General features: G+C 41.9%; 1 protein-coding gene across 4 annotated transcripts in view; it reads left to right on the top strand.

Moving 5' to 3' along the window:
* NMS (neuromedin S) overlaps positions 1-14,847 on the top strand; it is a 373,480-nt gene extending 358,633 nt beyond the window's left edge. For 3 of the 4 annotated variants that reach the window (XM_086933393.1, XM_086933392.1, XM_086933391.1), the window contains one exon: positions 14,520-14,847. The gene's annotated coding sequence lies outside the window, so the exon portion shown is untranslated. The remainder of the gene's footprint in view (positions 1-14,519) is intronic. The other variant, XR_015299176.1, reaches the window with a different exon arrangement.
* The last annotated feature ends 5,583 nt before the right edge of the window (positions 14,848-20,430 follow it).

The following is a 20,430-nucleotide window of genomic DNA, read 5'->3' as shown; positions in this document are numbered from 1 at the left end:
TGGTTTATTTGAGAATAATATGTTATTTCTATGCTATCAGCTTTGCCTGGTACACTTGGTACAACTGTCTGCACACTGAGAGCTGCACACTCTAAAATTAACCTAACACAAGGTTGCTGGGAGGCTTGATCCTCGCACCACATTAGACATAACACAAATAATGTTGATGCCAACATTTTGGGCTCTACGCGGGTTTAAGATAGAGTTACACGGAATGAACACACACTTGGTGCTGCGCATGAAGAGAGCTGGTAGCTGTTGATGTGAACTGCTCCTACTGACATTGAGAGGTATGGGGCCGCCCTGCTAAAGCCCGAATGAGACCTTCTTAGATATAAAATAATATGCTAGATAGGGTGCGCGAAATATAGGTGATATAGATTTCTATAGAAATTGCATTATAACATGCTAGCACCTTTTGCTTACTATGGATTAGTGACTATGCTGCTGACTCTGATTTTTATAATCTGCATTTTGGTATTATACAAGATACTGCGTTTGAGAACTTTGCATTGAATAATAAATATTTCAAACTTGCACTTGTGTTCTTTGACTCTCAGTTTTGGTTTGAAATGATTATATAACGAAAGAGTGTTCATGTGTTCCACGACTCCTGAGGTATTCTAAAGATCATGTTCTGGTTTGTCTAAGACATGGATCATTCCATAATGATCCATGAGACACTGTAGCTAGCTAGGTAAAGGGATTTCTGACACTGAGATGAGTTTTTGGATCATCCTAACTCACTGAGGTTCTAGATCTCTATGCACAGTTCTGTGGGAGAACGGAAACCATGCTACAGCGTGTTTAAAAAAACAGTTAAAGTTGACTCTAGGCCACAACTGATGAAGTGCTTGAATAAACCAGTCAGCTCTGTGCTGATCATAAATTAAAAAATGTAAACAGTGATAAGGAGTAAATCAAGCCAATAACATAGTTATGACCACTATTGTTTTTTTAAATCTGTTTTTTTAATCGCCATGTGATGCATCCATGTGTTTTTCTTTGAGTTATACACTATGCCTCATTGACATCAATTATTGTGATGTTTTCAGGCTCAAGTTCATGTGGCATCATTAGGGTCAAATGGTCTGTGATTTCAGTTCCTTGATATAGAGATCAAATGGTCAGTGGTGTAACAAAGGCCCTCCGAACCCCAAAGTGTGGGGGGCCTGAGCTCCAGGGGGGGCCCTCAGCACAGTATTCCGGCCTGAGTGCTCCCGTGTGAGTCCAGAGGGAGGCCCTTCCATGTACTTTTTGCAGGGGCCCCCCTCAAGTTTCGTTACGCCACTGCAAATGGTGTGGGATGTCACTTCTGCTATCCCTGGCATGTTGGTGACTCGACATCCATGTCACCCTCTGAGACCGTTCTGGTGTGCTCTCAGTGCAGAAGTGACTTTTTGACATGCTCTGCCTCTACATCTTGCACACATCAGTCTTGGACCAGTCCCAGAAGGCTCTGGGGTAGAAGCATGGCCTTCAGTCATGCCTTTCACCCACTCTACAGTCCCTAGGGCCTGTAGGGCACTGAGCACAGGGCTCAAGGCCTGTCCTTTGGCCATCACCACACGTTTGGTTGCTCACAACCCACTCTAGTGAACTGTGTAGATGTTAAATTAAGAAGCCCTAATATAGAAACCTTCCAATGAACGCACGTGCTCAGATTCCGCGGTAAATGGTGGTTTGCCAATTCTCTTCCCATTCCTTCTCCTCCCTTGTAACGAAGCTTCTCTGCCAGCTTCACATTTCTCTGGCACCCCACTTCTGGCCTTATACTTGTACCCCGTGCACACGCCAGCATCATTGGCCAATCCCCAAATAGAAGTCCCACCTTGACTGAGACTGGCTGGGTGATATGGGGGCAGAGGAAGCTATGCCATTGCAAAGCTGCAGGTATGGGTTCGGCGAGGCAGTCCAGCTGTTTATTCACCTCAAGCATCCACCCCAGATGCAGCCAAATCAATGTGCAGGGTGCTCAGCGACCTACATAGGCCACCAGGGGCCACGTCAATGGACCCGCTGGAGCAGGGGTTGAACAGTATACTTATTTTCTACCAGTGCATATGATGTACATCCTTCAACTAAGGTTCACTTCAGGGGTAATGGATGAGTGATTTTGGCAGAGTGGGTGCACTGGATGACAAAGTGCCTTGGGAGCTGTGCGGATCACCTTCTTACCCCTCGACCATCTTGCATTTTTGTCATTATGACCATGTGATATGCATTTTGAAACCTGGATAACATGCCCATGGTATAAAGGATCCACCTGATAGCATCTCCCAACAAAAGCTACTAATTTGTAAAATGGTTGTACAGCTTAGAATGCCAACCAATGCATACTGAAGATTTGCCAGCAGGGATTTCCACCTGCCATCAGCTCACAAAACCTGTTGTTTTCTACAAAGGAGTACTGCAGGAGTACACTCTCAATATTATCACTATTATCACATTGAACAATCTTATTTCTTCATACCACCACTTATACATATCTGATTGCCTCAAAAGACTTGCTGAGACTGGCATGACGTGTGATGGGATCACTTCTAAATTCCGTTCGCTACACTAGTTTGGGGGCTGGCAGTACCTCTTGCTTCAAGTACATGTTTTTGTCCCACGACTTTTTCCAGGAAACTAGTACAAGACAGATTACTCATGCTATTTGCCCACATCACACAGGAGGGACATTGGCAGCAGGAAACCCTCTGTGGACCTGTAAAGTTAAATATAGCTAGCAAAGGGAATATTCTGATCTGATGTCAAGTTCCCAATGTTTTTTTTGGGGTTATTATAGTTACACCTAGCAAATAATAATGAGACACATAGAGATTCTGCACACTATAGTGACATTTTACCTTTTCAAATCCTATTTCTGGATCACGCGTGACACCCACTAGGGATAAAGGAATTCTGATAAATGCAAGATACATTAGATAACCTGATGTTATGAGAGGAATGATTACTTTGAACCCACTCCATTATGTCTGATTTGACAAGAGAATGCTGTAAAATGTGGTAGTTGTCATCAGGAAATCAATTGGTCTATCACTATTGCTGGGCCTATTAGATCTCCAGTGTTTATCAAACTTTTAATGTCTTTAGGACTTAGTTAAGAAAATCAACATTGGCATTACAAAGGCTTTATTGGTCTTGCCCGTCTGTCAAATAACTTTAGGGGAAGAGATAACTCAGCTTGAAAGTGAACACCGCATGAGCTTCACTCCTGGAGTCGCTGAAGCCACATCACACAGTGACTATCCTGACAATCGCTAGAAAATGAGAACAATGTAGTGGCATTTTAGTGATTAATTTGTAGAAATATAAATGCCATGGCTCAAGGTATTTCTCATTAGGACACCGTGGTTGGCACTACATGAGGTCCCTGCCAGCACTGTCAGTCAGTCAGACAGTCAGTCAATTCTTTATTCGATCTACTTAAAAGTGATCATAAAAGCACACATAAATACATAATAAAAAAGGTAAATGATTCGTAATCCATCTTAGAAAAAAAAATCTACTACAACAAAATCTTTCCACATACTAAAAAACACTCTAATTTCATAAGCAGACCCATAATATTGTGCAAAGATTTCCGCATAACAAGTCCAATACTTTTGGCAACCCCCCACTTCCTCTTTCTCATGCAGGCCCATAGGAACGTAGCTACCGAAAAGCATACCATGGGATCAGATAATGATTTAAAAAAATATATTGTGACCAAACGTTGGTTAAAATTCCCTCACTTTAAAATTGGATTTAGGTAGGCGTTAATTTCTTTCTCATAGTGCCTACAGAATAGCACTAGGTGCAGTTCAGTTTGTGTTGAGAGGTTATCACATGGATACATACTTAAATCTGAGTGGTTAAAACTTTTTTCAGGATAACCTAACATCAATGGTATCATATTCAAACGAAACCTCAATAGTATGAATTTGTGTTGCGGACTGGTGACATTTGCTAAATAAAATTACCCTCCCTTTATCAATGGAGGGTTCTGGCGATAGGTACAGACTGCTTGGTTCTATCTGTAATATTCCTTTCGTTTAAAATCTGCCATCAATAAAAACATTGTTATATTTAGCCTGTCTTCTTTCTACCTCTGGGGATTTCATGGTCACTCACATGATGTCACCACTAGAACCTTGGGTGACATCATGGAATGTTTGGGGCTTAGCTTGGTGACAACTGGCAGTTGGAACCAGGCAGGCTGAGTGGCAAGTAGTCACTCCTGGTGGGTCTTCTCTGTAACTTGACTTATTATCTTGAAGACTTGAATAAAGTAACCTACATGATACCAGGCTCCAGCTCCTATTTACAACATTTTTGGCGACTTTGATGTTTTTTGGGGTCAGGAGGGCCCTGTGCAGTTTATTATAGGAGGAGTTGTTGTTGGAATCTGTATACATGGTTTCCATGTGTGGTTGAGTGTTGGGAGTTATAAACTTATATACTCCTACTTTAAAGATGTGTACCCTGTCTCTTTTATGGTTTTGGGATTATGATTGTATCCCAGTTATGGTTCACAGGGAGAGTTGTACCCCGTTACGTTGTAGAGTTTGTTCTTAAAATTTAAGGGTGGTGAGTACCCCATTAGGGAATTGGGGGCGGGGCAATGGTTGCTCCAAGGTGAAGTTCATGGGGGGAGTTGTACCCCGTTGAGTGCCCCGTTTAGGAAGTTGGGGACGGAGCAATGGCAACTCCAAGGTGAAGTTCATGGGGGGAGTTGTACCCCGTTGAGTGCCCCATTTAGGAAGTTGGGGACGGAGCAATGGCTACTCCAAGGTGCAGTTCACTGGGAGGGTTGTACCCCGTTACAGAGCAAAGTAGACTCCATTAAGTTTGTGTTTGTGTTTCCCAAGGAAAGGGGATGGGACTTGGGACTAGTGTGTTTGGGATGTATTGTCGTTGACTTGTGTTCGTAACTGTTTGGGATGTGTTTGTATCTCCATCTGTGGAATGGATGCTATGTGTACTTTCATATGGATGTGTACACACAAGTTAATTTTATTTATTGTATTTCCATCTTGTTGATTTCCCTAAAGAAAGGAGATGTGTTATATTTAGCCTGTCTTCTTTCTACCTCTGGGGATTTCATGGTCACTCACATGATGTCACCACTAGAACCTTGGGTGACATCATGGAGTGTTTGGGGCTTAGCCTGGTGACAACTGGCAGTTGGAACCAGGCAGGCTGAGTGGCAAGTAGTCACTCCTGGTGGGTCTTCTCTGTAACTTGACTTATCATCTTGAAGACTTGAATAAAGTAACCTACATGATACCAGGCTCCAGCTCCTATTTACAACAAACATGTTAGGTTTTTTTTTTTAAACCTTTCTATATGCCAGTGGGTCCTTAAATAACTCAGGGAGGCCAATATCTTTTCAGAACTGACTCTACATAACCGAGCCACCTAGATCTTCTGTGGTTGTCCATGCCAGCACTGTTAAATACTAAGCATCACACAATACAAGTCTGATGTTTTGGACTATTTCACTCCACCTCAAGCTGAAAGTTAGTGAGGAGCGCTGCTCAAACATGCACAGACAGCACCATCATGTAGTAGACTGTCTTAAATAAGTGCTAGTGTTTATTAATGCGTGGTGGTGCAAAGCATTGGCATACACTGGCACAAATTAAGCACTGGGAACATGGCTTACATGCTTCTAAGAACCATTTAAGGATGTTCCTGAGGTTGGTTGATTATGAGTTTTAAGTAGCCACTTCCGCTATTAAACACTGTGAAATTCAAAATGGAGGCATCTTGCTCTGGCGAGTTACTACCTTAAAGCTTTGAACTCACTCTCTAGAAAAGAAGAGGGGAATGTTTTGGCATGATCTTGGCTATCTGATTGGCAAGGATCCTATAGTTCTATAGTTTATAAATACCTTCTCAATTCAGATCTCTGCACCCTTGCTCCTGAATCTCTTGCTGTTTTCCCTGCATAAGTGTTGGGAAATTATGTGTTTTAATCACAATCCTCGTTACTAATTTGAGTGGATGTGAGTGACTATTTTAGCCCAATTTAATTCTTAGTGGTTGGTCCGTTTTCACCAGGGCAACAAGGTAAAATGCTCCGTTGGCCTGGCATAGGGCACACATTTAGAAATGTGATTGACTTGACGGACATTTCACCATTCACAGACACCGCAGTCAAGGTGGCTCCTGTAAATGCATTGGAACTTTGCCCTAAGGCTACGTCAAACATTGCGGACCCGTACAGCAAAGTTTCAAAGGTTTTTTTAATTTTCACAAAAAAACAAAGAGTGTTTTTGTGTTTGAAAAGAAAAAAACATTTATTTCCATTTCCCACCAGGGTTTTCTTAGCGATGACAGGCAATAAAAAAACATCTATATGTCCACCCATTCTAATTGGGCTGACTGACATATCACCAGTTTTCCGACTGGCCCTAATCGGTCAGAGAAGTTTGGCTACAGCAGAAGCGGAATAGTCTCCCCTGTGGTCAAACTATTGTCCGCCCGCTTTTAAATTCCGCAGGCAGACAATCATGTTGGCGATAAGCATGGAGTAAGCCTATCACCAACATTTAAATTGGGCCTTTTATCTCACAGTTTCTACAACATGCCCATCCCATGATATAATTACAAACTAAGGACTCAGTGAGTAGATAATATTCCATCCACGGATAATACAATATAGAATAGGGGCAACCGGCTGATTAAACTAGCATTGTAAAGGCTGCATGTTGTGTTATGTATTTGAACCTTTTATCTCTTCAGGTGAATGCACATCCCCTGGGGAAGTGACTTGTTTCTCCTGGCATCAGATGTCATTTAGGGGTTGCCGTGGGTCAGGGCTGCAACCCTGGCTTGATCCTTGCGACATCTACCTGCCTTTGCGACCCCTGCCTTCAAAGGTGGCAACATCAGTGCAGGAGCACAGGGGTGGCTCCGCATTTCTTATTTTCAGCCAGCTTTCATCATAGTAATAGTGAGTAATCTTACATTATTCACTATGAATGGAGCACTCTTTGCCTGAACGGTACATTTGGTGGCAGCTGTGGTAAGCAAAAATGCTTTTAAATGTGTGTATGTTTTGTGAGCACTTGCGGGTAAGAGTGTGTTCATGTGAATGAGAGAGGGTGTGTATGTGTCAGCATCTGTATGTGCAAACTTGTATGTGAAGTGAGAGTAAGTGAGAGTCAGTGACAGTTCTTGAGTAAGACTGAGGCCCAGATGACGCAAAGCAATGATGCACCAAAGTTGCTGCACTGCCTTCCGTCAAAGTGAAAGATAAAAAATGAGTGATGTCTAAGATATGGTGCAATTTTTCTCACCCTGTGCGCTGGCGCACTTTTGGCAGCCATGCACTAGTGAATACACACTAGCATGTTGTAAAGCTTTATTTCGACATGTTTGTCTTGAAGCCATAAAACATTTTTAAAATACATTCGCTTACAGAAAAGAAAAGATCATGATTACAAAAAGTACAATAACTCCATCTATGGTACACCAAAGGCAGTATCGTCAAGGGATATATACATTGTAAGTGGAAATACATTACTAATTCACTGTGAATATTTGCATACAAAATACAATTTAGTAGTCAGTTACAGAGCCAAATTTAAAAACGTATCTATGTTGTATAAATAATTAAAAAAGCCAGTAAATTAAAAACATATTTTGACTTATTTGTGAATTTTGGAAGTTTAAAAAGTTCCTTATAGAAATCAGGACTGTGGGGTATCAATCCCTATGTTTTAACCCCAAGTTTCTTCCTAATCAAGCAGACACTGAGGAGGTACCTACTGACTCCAAAAGCTACCAACTGCGAAGTTGTAGATTTAAATATCCTCTCTGCTTCTTTGTAAGATCTTATACCCAAATTTTTACAAAGTGATTTGATCCATTTCATACGTGGGTATTTGTACACCGGACAAAAGAAGAGAATATGGGCCTCATCTTTATGTTTGAGTTCACACAATTTACAAATATACAACTCGTTTCCCGTACTTTGTCCCCATCTACAGGTATTTGCATTTATTTGTAAGACACCATATCTATATTGTAAATATACAGTTTTAGCCAATGGTGGCTCAATTTCGTCCATAAACTGCTCAAACATGGGTATATCCTTAAATTGCAAAAACTTCAAAGTTAAGGAACCGGTACCACGATCATGTAAATATTCATTATTAACATAAGACCAAAAAGCAGCTTTTGCATGTTCTTTACAATTAATTGTCAGTGCCAATGGGTTATTCCAAAAGTGTGATAGTCCTATTTTGGTGAACCAAGTTGATATGTGTCTCAGCCATTTGATTGATTTAAATGTATCCAGTTCCATGATTTCCAGTAATCCAAGTCTATAGTCAACGAGTTCCGGGGTAGACCATAATCTTACCCAATAAAGCAGTGGCCTTAAGCAACATAATAGATCTGTACGTTTTACATTAATGTCCAGATAAACAGGCGTTAAGGGCGTTCTTAAGGGTAATCTCAATAAGCACCTAAAGAACGCATTTTCATCAATATCAAAGGTCTTATTTGAGTGTGGTCCCCATATCTCTGCCCCATATAGGGCTGCGGATTGAGCTTTAGCTTTAAATACTTCCATCGCCGGAGTTATGGCTTTGGAAGCACTCCCTCCATGAATCTTTAAGATAGGAAGGGAACTATGTTTGTATGTCAGCCTGCTTTTTTCCAATTGGTTCTTCCAGGATATTTTACTGTCTAGCCTAATGCCCAGGTAGTCAAAGGACTCCACATACTCTAATTTTGTGTTTTTTAGAGCTAGATTCTTCTTAAAAGTTTTTGGAGGATTGATGGCCATATACTTAGTTTTTGATGAGTTAATTTCTAGCCCCTTTGCTTCGCAATAACTATGGAATTGATTTACTAAATTTTGTAATCCTTTAGGGGTTTAGGATATTAGGATGGTGTCATCGGCAAATAACAATGCTGTAATTGCCTCATTGCCCAATTTCGGGGAGTCGTGGTTACATTGCGCCAGGTAGGGAGGGATATCATTCACAAATAAGGAAAAGAGGGTGGGGGCCAGCACGCACCCTTGCCGTACCCCCCTTTTTACCGGTATAGCCTTAGTCAGTTCACCATTTCTTCCCCACCTTACTTTGGCAAAATTGTCTGTATGTAGCTTTATGAGGATTGTTAACAATTCGCCCCGAACACCCATTTTCCTCAAATACACACTAGCGCCACAGTACAAAGGTGTGTCCATTCTTTGAAGCATAGGTTTTGAACTGGAAGTCCTTTCCAGTAAAAAGAAACTATACTTTAAGGCTTTTCTCACTTTGTATGTGTGCTGCACAACAGCCGTGGCCGGTGGTGGGAGTACCTGCGGGCGGTGACGTGGGGAGGGGGAGGGGCAGGGTGGGGGGTAGTAATGTATGGATTACGGAGTTTAACAGGTAAGTAACCATATAAATTAATAAAACGAAATTCGTTGCGCCCACTGCATCGCGTTTGGTGATGCAGTGCATGCAACGAAATTCGTTTTATTTATGTATATGTTACCTTACCTGTTATGGTCCGTAATCCATACATTACTACCCCCCACCCTGCCCCTCCCCCTCCCCACGTCACCGCCCGCAGGTACTCCCACCACCGGCCGCGGCTGCTGCACAATACAGCACATATACAGAGTTAGAAAACAAAGAGAAATGAAAACAGTTCTTCTCTTCATAACCGCTGCTTTGAAGAGGTGTAAGATTTTGGTGCAAACTCCTGTTTATGAATGTTTGTAGACAATGATTTGCATCAAAACCTACAGTTGGTTGCATGGAAACGCTCATGCAATATACATGGAACACCCCTTGATGCAACAAAGTAGTGCAAAGCAGTGCCACTTCGCATTATTTTCGGATACTCTCAAATGCAAAACTTGATTTGCACTGGATAGTAAATCCCACCATAACACTTTGCATCTGGTTTGTGTCACAAAAGTGACGCAAACCTGGTGTAAAGCATTATGACACCTGGGCCTCAGTGTCAGTAAGTATAAGTGAGTGAGTGTAAGGGGTGCAAGAGAGTGAGTTTTAGTGAGAGAATGAGTAATGTGTGCAAGTTTGTCATTATGCTGGTATGCTGAAGGTTATTAATCTCTTATAGAGACACCGAGAGTAAAATACTGGCTCTGGCATACTTGCCGCAAATTTAGCATAACACACCTGTGACAAAATACTGTGCATCCCGGGATTGCGGGGTCCATGACAGCTGAGTATCAGTGAACCCTTAGCAGGAAGAGGCAGCCTAGACTCTATGGGCTCTGGTGGCCCGATCAGGACAAGCAGGTCATGGTGCCAGGCAGAGCCGGCTTCAGGCCAGTGCGACTGGTGTGGCCGCACTGGGCGCTGACCTGCGGAGGGGGCACCGGCCGCATGGGAGGGGGCACTTATTTAGCAATAACTTATGATTGGAGAGATGAGGGGCACTTATGCGTGGTGGAAGTGAGAGAAAAATTACAAAAATAGGAGGCCGTCATGAGGTGTGAGGGCGCCAAAAATGATTCTAGCACCGGGTGCCACCATTGCTAAAGCCGGCCCTGTTGCCAGGGTGTCAGTAGACTCAGACCATGTTGGGAGAGGAGGCCCCTATTCTGTTCCTGCAAATATTCTCTCAATAACTGCTGCTCACCAGGAGTCAGTGGGGCTAATCTGGGCTCAGGACTGACACATTTTCTTCTGCTCATGTGGGACTATGTTGTGTTTATTCTCTGATACGTGTGATATGTGAACTAAATACTTGTAAAAAAAATAAAGCAACCTACAGAAAGCTTCAGAAGGGCAAGAATGTTTTGTATTTACTGTCCCAGCTTACAATAAATATGTACATATTCTTATTCCCATTTGTACATTTGCTTTCTGAAATGCCCTCTCTACTCAAAATGACACACTCACGATTTGTATGGTTGCTTCTTGTATGCTTCTTTTATGGTTTGTTAAACCAAAATAAAGAATTATTTACGAGTCAGATATATATAATGGTATATTTCTTTTTCATAAATACATTCTTTTTACACTTTGTAGTAAAAAGTTAGTTTGCTCAATACATAGAATTAAATTGAAAACAAGGTATGCATATTAGGCAGTAACTTGGTCACGTGTATGTCTTGCTATCACAATATAATGTTAAATCCATAGGAAGTCCAATTAGTCCCATGGCAAAAGTAATAGTTCCCATCCTAACTGACATTAGTCATGTTGTTATCTCTAATTCTCAAGCAAACATGTGCCCTTAAGATGGCCTTTTAGCCTGTGTGACTCCAAGACAGACAAACACTGGGAAAACGGAACCATGCTCTTACCTATTAAAGAGTCTGGTTTGCGCATTTTCCTTGAATCTTTTGTGACTCTGATGGACCTTGACAGAATTGTTGAACATTAGTTTAGGGATTCTCATTTAATAGGAGGAGCAAAACTGGTGTTTTCAGTCTATTCGCCAGTAGAGTAGATGTGTGTTCTTTTCTTACAAAAATTCTCCAGTAGAGTAGATTTGTGTTCTTGTCTTACCAAAAAAGCCCAATTTTTCTGAATTTTATTTAAAAAAAAATAGTCCAATGTTCCAGCAATTTACAAAGGCAGTCAGATGTTATTGAGGACTTTTCTTTAAAGTTGTTTCTGATGAGAAGCAGTATTCAAAAGGCATTGCATTACGCATAATCAGTTTGAAGACTGAAGAAGATAAAGCATGTATAATTTAAATACTATTTTTTGACAGTCACTTAGAGTAAATAGTTAATAGGGTGGCGCTACCTCCATTCATTGCGAATAGAAGAAATAGAAAACTTTTTGATATGCTCACTCAGGAAGTGGTCACCTTATGTGTGGGTTGCATGATGTAAATAGATCAATTTAAGGTTGCCCAAAAATAAACTCTTTAACATGTGTGGTGGGGCAATACCGTGGACACTGCAGCACAATATACACTTATCACCGGATAGAGAACATTATAGGTCTGATTCACAAAGGGCCTCCGCACTCGTGGCAGAGGCCCTGCGGTGTTGGGCCCGCACTTGGGGCAGAATCTTCGTATTGAGATTTCTCATTGAGGAAATTCCGTCCCAGGTGCGGAGACTCCCACATGACTGCGGGGCCTCCGCCATGAGTGTGGGGGCCCTTAGTAAATCAGGCCCTATAATGACAAACTGACAATTTAAAATCCATGTTACTGATTAACTTAATTTTAAAAAAGCATGTGGGTGGCTAACTTTTTTGGGGTCTACTATGGGTTACTGTGCAGATGGGTGCACCTTTTTTAATTGTAATTTGTTTAGAGTTTTATATAGCACGAGCTAGACCCAAGACATCGGGTATCAGAGCTCTTTACATGAGCACCAGTTTCGTTACAAATTCATTTTTGTTAGGGACGGGGAGATTAAGAGATTTGTCCAGAATCACAGGACGCATAGTTGTCGAGACTCAAAACCAGTTCCCCAGCTTCGAGGTCAACCGCTCTAGCTCTAGGGCTACATCCTCTCCATTCCCCATGTGCCCATTGCCTGAGCCAGAGGATTACTACTGGTCCCATAGGTTAACATGGTGCTGTTGTTTGCAGGACTGAGCAAGTGTATGTACGAGCGGGTATGTACTGTGCAAGTCAGGAAGTGTGTCAACTGTCCCCTTAATAATGTCCACACATTTTTATATTGGGGTGCCAGGTACATTTGATGGACTAAGTTCAATAAAGTGATGTACGCCATTTTGTAAATGGCTCAGTCCAACTAAGTACAATATATAGACAAACATGTAGCAAAACTGATTAGACATCAACAAAATACAAGATCTGAGCTACAATGCAGGGGCCTGGACAACTCTTAGGGGTTGATTATGATGGCGGGCGGACTAGGTCTGCCCGCCATAGTAGCGATGTTTAGGACTGCCCACCAGACATGCAACGGTCCCACCAATGCGATTAGGATGCGCCCACCATACTGGCGGGTGCATCCTAGGCTTTTCCCATTGCGGGCGGTGCTGCTGGCTGCAGCACTGAACGCAATGTGAAAAGTGTGTGCACAACATTTCCCTGCACTACGTGGCAGGTACCACGCGGTGCCTGCCACTTGGTGCATGGAAATGAGGGCGGGCCCCATGGGTACCCCCCAGTGCATGGACACCCCCCCACACAAGTGGGGCCCGCAACAGGCCCCCAAACCCAATCCCCGTCAGCCTTTCCATAGCGTCATCGCTGCCATGGAAAGGCTTTCCTAAACCCACATCCTGATCTGGTGGACGGTGCCTGCTACACACCGCCACCATTGCGGTGGCCCTGCAGCATCTGCAAGGCAATCAGTGGTGGACGGAATTTGCGTCCGCCGCAATACCCACCGCCATCCTAATTTGGCAGTGAGTAATGGGCTTGGCGATGGCGGAAGGACCGCAACTACCGGGCCGGCTGTGGTGGTCCTTCCGCCATCATAATGACCCCCTTAGTTAAAGAAACTTCCAATTGCAGCAGCTCTGGGTGTTTGGGAAACATCTGAACTGGGTTTTTAAGCTAAAACGTTCATTTCCTACTCTTCATTTAAATGCACTGTGAGTACCAGTTTGACGTTACAAACAATTTGAATAAAAATCACGATTTCCTGGTCACAAGGCAGTCCTGAAATATTAGCCCAGCCCATTGTTGCATCGCAAAACCATAAAACTTGGCTCTTCAATGGCTAAAAGCCCAATCCTGTCTCACATCTGACCTGTTATACATCTTACCTGGTCCTCCAGGAGCCATAGCGCCTAGACACCCTTGGTTAGTAGAGTGCTTTGTAAATCTAATTTTCATTTAATTTCATTCATTTCACTGTTCATGCGTCTTCTGTCGAGGGAGCTTATCCGTATCTCACATTTGGAAGGTCCAAGAGAAAGGAGCTGTTCAAAACTTAAGATAGTGTTTAATTAAAATATAAACAAAGCATTGGTAAATACTTAAGACCGAGTTTTGAGGAACCTCATACAAAATGTACTTTTATCATGCAATACCAGTGCTCAAAGAAAATTGTATTAAAATCTAATTTTGTTGTAAACCCTGGGAAAACACCGTCCTCGTTTTTTTCCGTTGCAAAAGTGGAAACACCGATAACCACTGATTTTTACAAGCTTTGAAACAGAGACTGGAAATCCCCACTGGTATAAACGGCAAATGGAAATTGAAAACAGGAAAGGCTACCCATGACCTTCCGGGTGCATTTCACATCCAACACACACTATGGGGGAGTAGAGTCTATCTGAAATCGACTCCTACTTTAATTATTTACTTTTCATTTTCTTCTTAACTTGACTTTTCTTTAAGGGAATCTTGGAAGTTCCAAAACCTAAAAATGTGCTCTGAATAAAATAACAGTGTGTTAGGTTCTTGGTGCTGGCCAAAAGTTGGAACTGAATACTGTGAGTTAGGATGATGTTTTGACTTTGGTTCATAGAATTTGAAAGAAATGCGCCTTGTGCACTACTGATTGTTACAGAGAAATATGCTACTGGATTGAGCTTCTAGTTCAAATCACATGGTATTGTTATTAACAGAGGATTTTATTTTCTTTGATTGTTTTACAGCACTTTAAGGCAGATGTGTTACGTGGACTGAATTATCAACTCAGCGACTCATTCGGCAACATATAACGAACTGTTTGTGAACTAAATATGTGTGTTTTAGATAGTAAGATCCGTTAAGTATGACAATAAAATTGCAGCCAGTAAATATTTTTGTAATTGTTTACATTTTGTCAGTATATTGTAGAATATATAAATGTATTTTGCTGTTAACTTAAACGAAAGTGACAATTTTTTTGCATTCTTTATGTTCCATCTCTCAATCTGTATCCAATTTGTATTTTCTATTAAACTCACTGGAATAAATTGTGCATATCTCCATAAAACTGAATATGGATAAAGGCATTGGTACTTGTATATAAACGGAACCATGTGTGACGCAGGCCCCTGTAGCCATTTCATGTGGCCTCTATTGAGCCCAAGTCCATGGAGCATCTGTGAGATCTGAGCGGCTCAGTGGCCCCTCATCACATTCTGCATGGGGCGGGGGCATCACTTTTCATGAAACTACTAGGAGTGACAGAGAACACTTAAAATATCAGGAGATAGGGAATCATTCAAAATGGCATCAAGATGCCCTCCGCCTATTTTTGCTTACCCGAAAAGCGAGCCAATATCAAAGATGGATGTAAAATTTGAATGCTTATAATAAGTACTGATTGTACTGTGTGTCAGAGAGCCAAGACTGTTCAGGGTTGCTCAACAAAACTAGAGGCAACCACATTGTAATTGTAAATGCATTTATATAGCGCTTCCTACCACTGACGAGGCATCAAAGTGCTTTTTCGGAAAGTAGCACGCTACTCCGGAACCCAAAACGGATTAATGGTGAATTAGTATGGTGAGATATTAAATTAATTTTAGCGGTGGATATATGAATTTGTTATTTTGATTCAAAAAGGATAGCGAAGGGATGAAAGAGGGAATGGTTTGCATCTTTATATCGCTTGCTACTCCTGATGAGGTGTCAAAGTGCTTTTCAACAGGTAGCAAGCTACTCTGGAACCCAAACAGGATTAGTGGGGGATTAGTACATGGCTACAGAGAAAGAAACGCTTGCCACATAAGTGCTAAGATTGCTCCATGGGGTGGTCATTTCCTTATGCTGCCATAGGCTGCTAGAATCTCACATGCATCCAAGTGTAAATTTTTAAGATTTTGATCTAAAGATTTTCCAAAGTAATTTCTCTTCTTAATAATAATTTCACAGATTGTATGCAGCTAGAGTTGTCAAACATACTACACTGAAATGAACTAAAAATACTGGAATCTGCATTACATTTAATGTTTACAATTGGGCAAGAGTTATGAAAGATAAGTCACAAATGCAATGACATAACATAAAGTATATTTGTAAAGTGCTCATTCACTGAGACGGGTATCCTGGCGCTGAAATAACTGCTACCCAACTCAGTCATAATCTTTCAAGTCATACAAATGCACTGACCACAGCTTCCGCAGTACTCTCCGGCATGGTGAATGTTTTGCAAGATGGAATTCCTGCTTTAACCAGGAAACCTGCAGGTATAAATGATATAATAAAAGTTCCACTAAAGCTGCTTCTTTGGTAAATGTTTCCTAATGTTTTAGTACATTTCAGAGTAGGATAAAACAAGACACTGTGGGAGGGGTGGGGAGGGGCTTACTGAAGCTCTTCTATTGGCTCTTGCGTTCCTTTCAAATACCTAGAAAGCAGGGGCGGCTACTCTGTGAGAGCGGAGGTGCGTCGCCCCCACCTAAATTGCCCCCCAGATCCCCAGAGTTGAAAAATAAAATGGTAATAAAATGAATTGATTACCATTTTAGTTTTCATATCCCGTCCCGAGCCAAGGGTCAGGTTGGGGCGGGGCTTGCTGAGTCAGCAGCAGGGAGGAAGGTGATTTGCCTGGGCACTTTTCAAAGTGTACATGCCCCTTTGCCCGTCCACCCAGACATGCACACTCTAAGAGCTCTAACCCAGTAGTCTTAAGACATGTCTGGATCATTTATACCTCGATCTTTTTTACCTTCCCACGCGCCGCCCTATTTCAACTGGCAGTAGGTCTTCATGCTGACTGCAGGTTTCTGTTTTCTAGGTATGTTTTGGCAGTCGTGTAACCCATATTTGCAGTCACAGGGATGATAGAGCACTTTGAAGTTCATTGACTGTTGTTCACCACTAACAGGTACATTGTGCAACCAACCTGCAATGGAAAGTTGGCCACTATTTCACTTGATTAAAAAAGGAAGGAAGTAAAGCCGTTTATTTAAAAGGAACAGAGGAGCAAGGCAGGACGCAGCCTGCACAGCTTTTCTTCCTAAGCAACTGTCTTCCCGGATCCTCCGCATAGAATATAGAACCTTGCAGGGAAAGCTCGAGGAAGCAAGAAGATTGGAAGGAAAACAATTCTACAAATGATAAACATGACACAGGTGCACCAAAGTTGCTTACAATTCTTCTGATATCAATGATAATTATCACAAAAATAAATACATATAAGGTTTGGGATCACCCTCTTTTATTAAAAACATAAAATGATCTACCTTGTTAGGACTACTAAGAGAAACATCTATATTTTTTAAAATAACCAACATTTTTGAGGACTTTCGAAACAGAGAGGAAGAGAGTGTGTGTTTATGTCTGTGTGTATGTAACACTTCTTGGTGAAGTCAGACAGACATCTCACCATACCCAACTGAAAGCACATGTACCCAACTTAGGGCCCCATTATGATGTCGGCGGATTGCCCCCACCAGGCTGGCGGTGGCTACCGCCAGTCTGGCGGGGGCAATCTGCCCGACATCCACGCTCGTTTCCCCCCCGCCATATTAGTATGGCGGGGAGGACCTCGGCGGACAGCAAGATCGTCTGCCGCTTTTCCGCCCCGGTCCCCTTGCGGCCGGGTCGGAATAGGAACAATATGGTGGCGGTGTCTATTAGACACTGCCAGCCATATTATGATGGGCCTGGGCAGGTGCCTATCGCCGCCACGGAAAGGCATGCGGTCTTCACTTTGGGGTCCCCCGGCGGGCCCCCAAATTGAAGGAGGGGTGGGGGTGCACACGGGGGTACCTGTGGTACCCCCTGCATTTGCATATACAATGTGGTAGGCTCCGCGCGATTCCTGCGGCATTGTGTATGCAAATGCATACATGCATTTATGGCATTGTGGCAGGCGGTGCAGAGTGCACCGCCCGCCACAATGTTATAAATGTAGGATGCGGCCGCCACTGTGGTGGCCGCATCCTAATTCCACCCACGGGACCCCTGCCCTTATGGCGGGCGGTCCCCAGTCCTGAAATGATGGCGGGCGGACTAAGTCCGCCCGTCATCCTAATGACCCCCTTAGTATCAGAAAATACATTTATTGGAGGTTTAACTCCCCAAACAAGCCCCCAAAGCTATGCCTCTGAAGATTAGATGGTGGAGAGAGCAAGCTATAGTTCCCCTAAACTTAAATCATACAAAAAACATCCATATGGAGCACTAGATTTGTAGTTTATGGGTTAATTAGAATTTGAGGCCACTCAAACAAAAACAAACTGGGATAATTAAACAGAGCAGGTAGATCTCTTAAGCACACATTCACACACACATTCTCTCTCTCTCTCTCTCTCTCTCTCTATATATATATATATATATATATATATATATATATACACACACACACACACACACACCCACACACACACACACACACACACACACATATATATATATGCACGAATTTTGGCAGCGCTGTAAGTGACTTTCTAAGCTTTACCCACTGGGGAAAAAACAATTTGTTGGAATAAGCGGACCTCATGCAACTACTCACATGAGTTATATGTTAAGTGTAAACTACGTGAACCAGCATGCTTCGAACTGCGGCAACGCCCACTGGGGGTGGTTCACATCATGTAGAATGAAAAGCACCTGAAGCATGAGGGGCGAGCACTAAGGCCACTGAAGAAGGAAACTCTGAAACGCGTCTGGCTGTAGCTGCTGTGTTAACTTTCAAAGCGGAATTGTTTTTGCAACGCTGCTGGCATCCAGTCAAATAAAAGGATTAAAAACGTGCTGGGAGGTTTTTTCCATAAGGGTAACATTTCTCGATTTGGATATTTGCGGCTGACCCAGTCGCGGAGAAAACCACTCTGCTGAATGGCAGACCTGCGGTGCTTTTTGCAAAAGGAAACCACCAAAGTGCAGGAAGCACGATGCCTGATTGAAATGCACGAATTTTGGCAGCGCTGTAAGTGACTTTCTAAGCTTTACCCACTGGGGAAAAAACAATTTGTTGGAATAAGCGGACCTCATGCAACTACTCACATGAGTTATATGTTAAGTGTAAACTACGTGAACCAGCATGCTTCGAACTGCGGCAACGCCCACTGGGGGTGGTTCACATCATGTAGAATGAAAAGCACCTGAAGCATGAGGGGCGAGCACTAAGGCCACTGAAGAAGGAAACTCTGAAACGCGTCTGGCTGTAGCTGCTGTGTTAACTTTCAAAGCGGAATTGTTTTTGCAACGCTGCTGGCATCCAGTCAAATAAAAGGATTAAAAACGTGCTGGGAGGTTTTTTCCATAAGGGTAACCTTTCTCGATTTGGATATATATATATATATATATATATATATATATATATATATATATATATATATATATATATATATATATATATATATATATATATTCATAGTAGTGAATAACTTTATTCGGTTAAATAACCATCGATGTACACACAACAAATAAAAACAAGCTTAAGCAGACAATAAATTCATCAATTCATGGGAAAAAATACTGAATCCTATATACACCAATACAGCCTCACTACAATCATCCAAAAACATTTCAATCAGTTCATTTAGATATCCATAATAGCAATAATGTACATAATTTCAACATTTCCCTCCAGGCAGTTTAAATACAATATAAAACCAGAATAAAACATCCCATAAAAAGTACAACAAACTAAAATATATATTACTTCAAGTATCGACCACTCTGACCATCAGGTTCACTTTATAGTTATTTGTTTAAACCAGCAACAGTTTCCCTCCTGTGCATAAGCAATTCTAGCTTTACATACCATTTGAGGGCTGTGCAAATATACAAAAAGTGACATAGTGTGTAAAATACATGTAATTAACTGCAATATATAATGGAAAAAGATCAACCAATGAACTCATTATTCCAAAGCCTTTAGGATTTTTGTTCTCCTATACCAGGTTGCTTCTAAAACTTTACTTACAGCAAATACTGTTTTTTGTGATGTATCACTTTTCAAGATCCTAAAGGCTTCTAGGTGACTGCCAGTCGCCATGCTATGACAGATGGGAACTAGACATTTACAGCGTATGTAAAAGTACTCCTTACAAAAAAACAGTACATGCTTTTCGTCTTCAGGTTTCAGGTCGCAAATAGGGCAGATTTCAGTTTCTTGGTTTGCCGACCATTTGCTTGTAGGGATTCTCAGTGGTAAAATTCCATAACAAAATTTTATATACAAGTTTCTGGTTGGAGATGGGATAATTAAATCTAAAAATTCTTCAGTGGAGAGTGCTTATGAGCCAAGAACGTAATAGTTGCAGGGCCATTGCGGGTATTCATAACAGTTTGGTCATTTATATAAGCCCAGTACCTATATTTAAGTAGTTTAAAATCAGATTTTAAAATAGAATTGGGCTCATCCCACAAGTTCTGCATACCGAGTTTGGAAAACTATACAAAATCAGATTCAATCCAAGGAATTCCCTTGCTCCTTGAAGGGTCATTACCTCTACCAGTGAGTCTTTAAAGACTATAAGTTCTGGTGTAGACCATAGTCGGATCCAATATACTAAAGTTTTCAAAATGGCCGGGTGAGCTACTTGTTTTATTCCAACATCAAGATACATGGGGATTAATGGGGTACTAGATGGTAAGCCTAATAGCCTTCTAAAAAAGCTG

The sequence above is a fragment of the Lissotriton vulgaris genome, chromosome 8, assembly GCF_964263255.1.
Source record: "Lissotriton vulgaris chromosome 8, aLisVul1.2, whole genome shotgun sequence".
Lineage (NCBI taxonomy): Eukaryota > Metazoa > Chordata > Amphibia > Caudata > Salamandridae > Lissotriton > Lissotriton vulgaris.
Note: the sequence above shows the minus strand (reverse complement) of the source record. Positions and strands in the feature narration are given on the sequence as shown.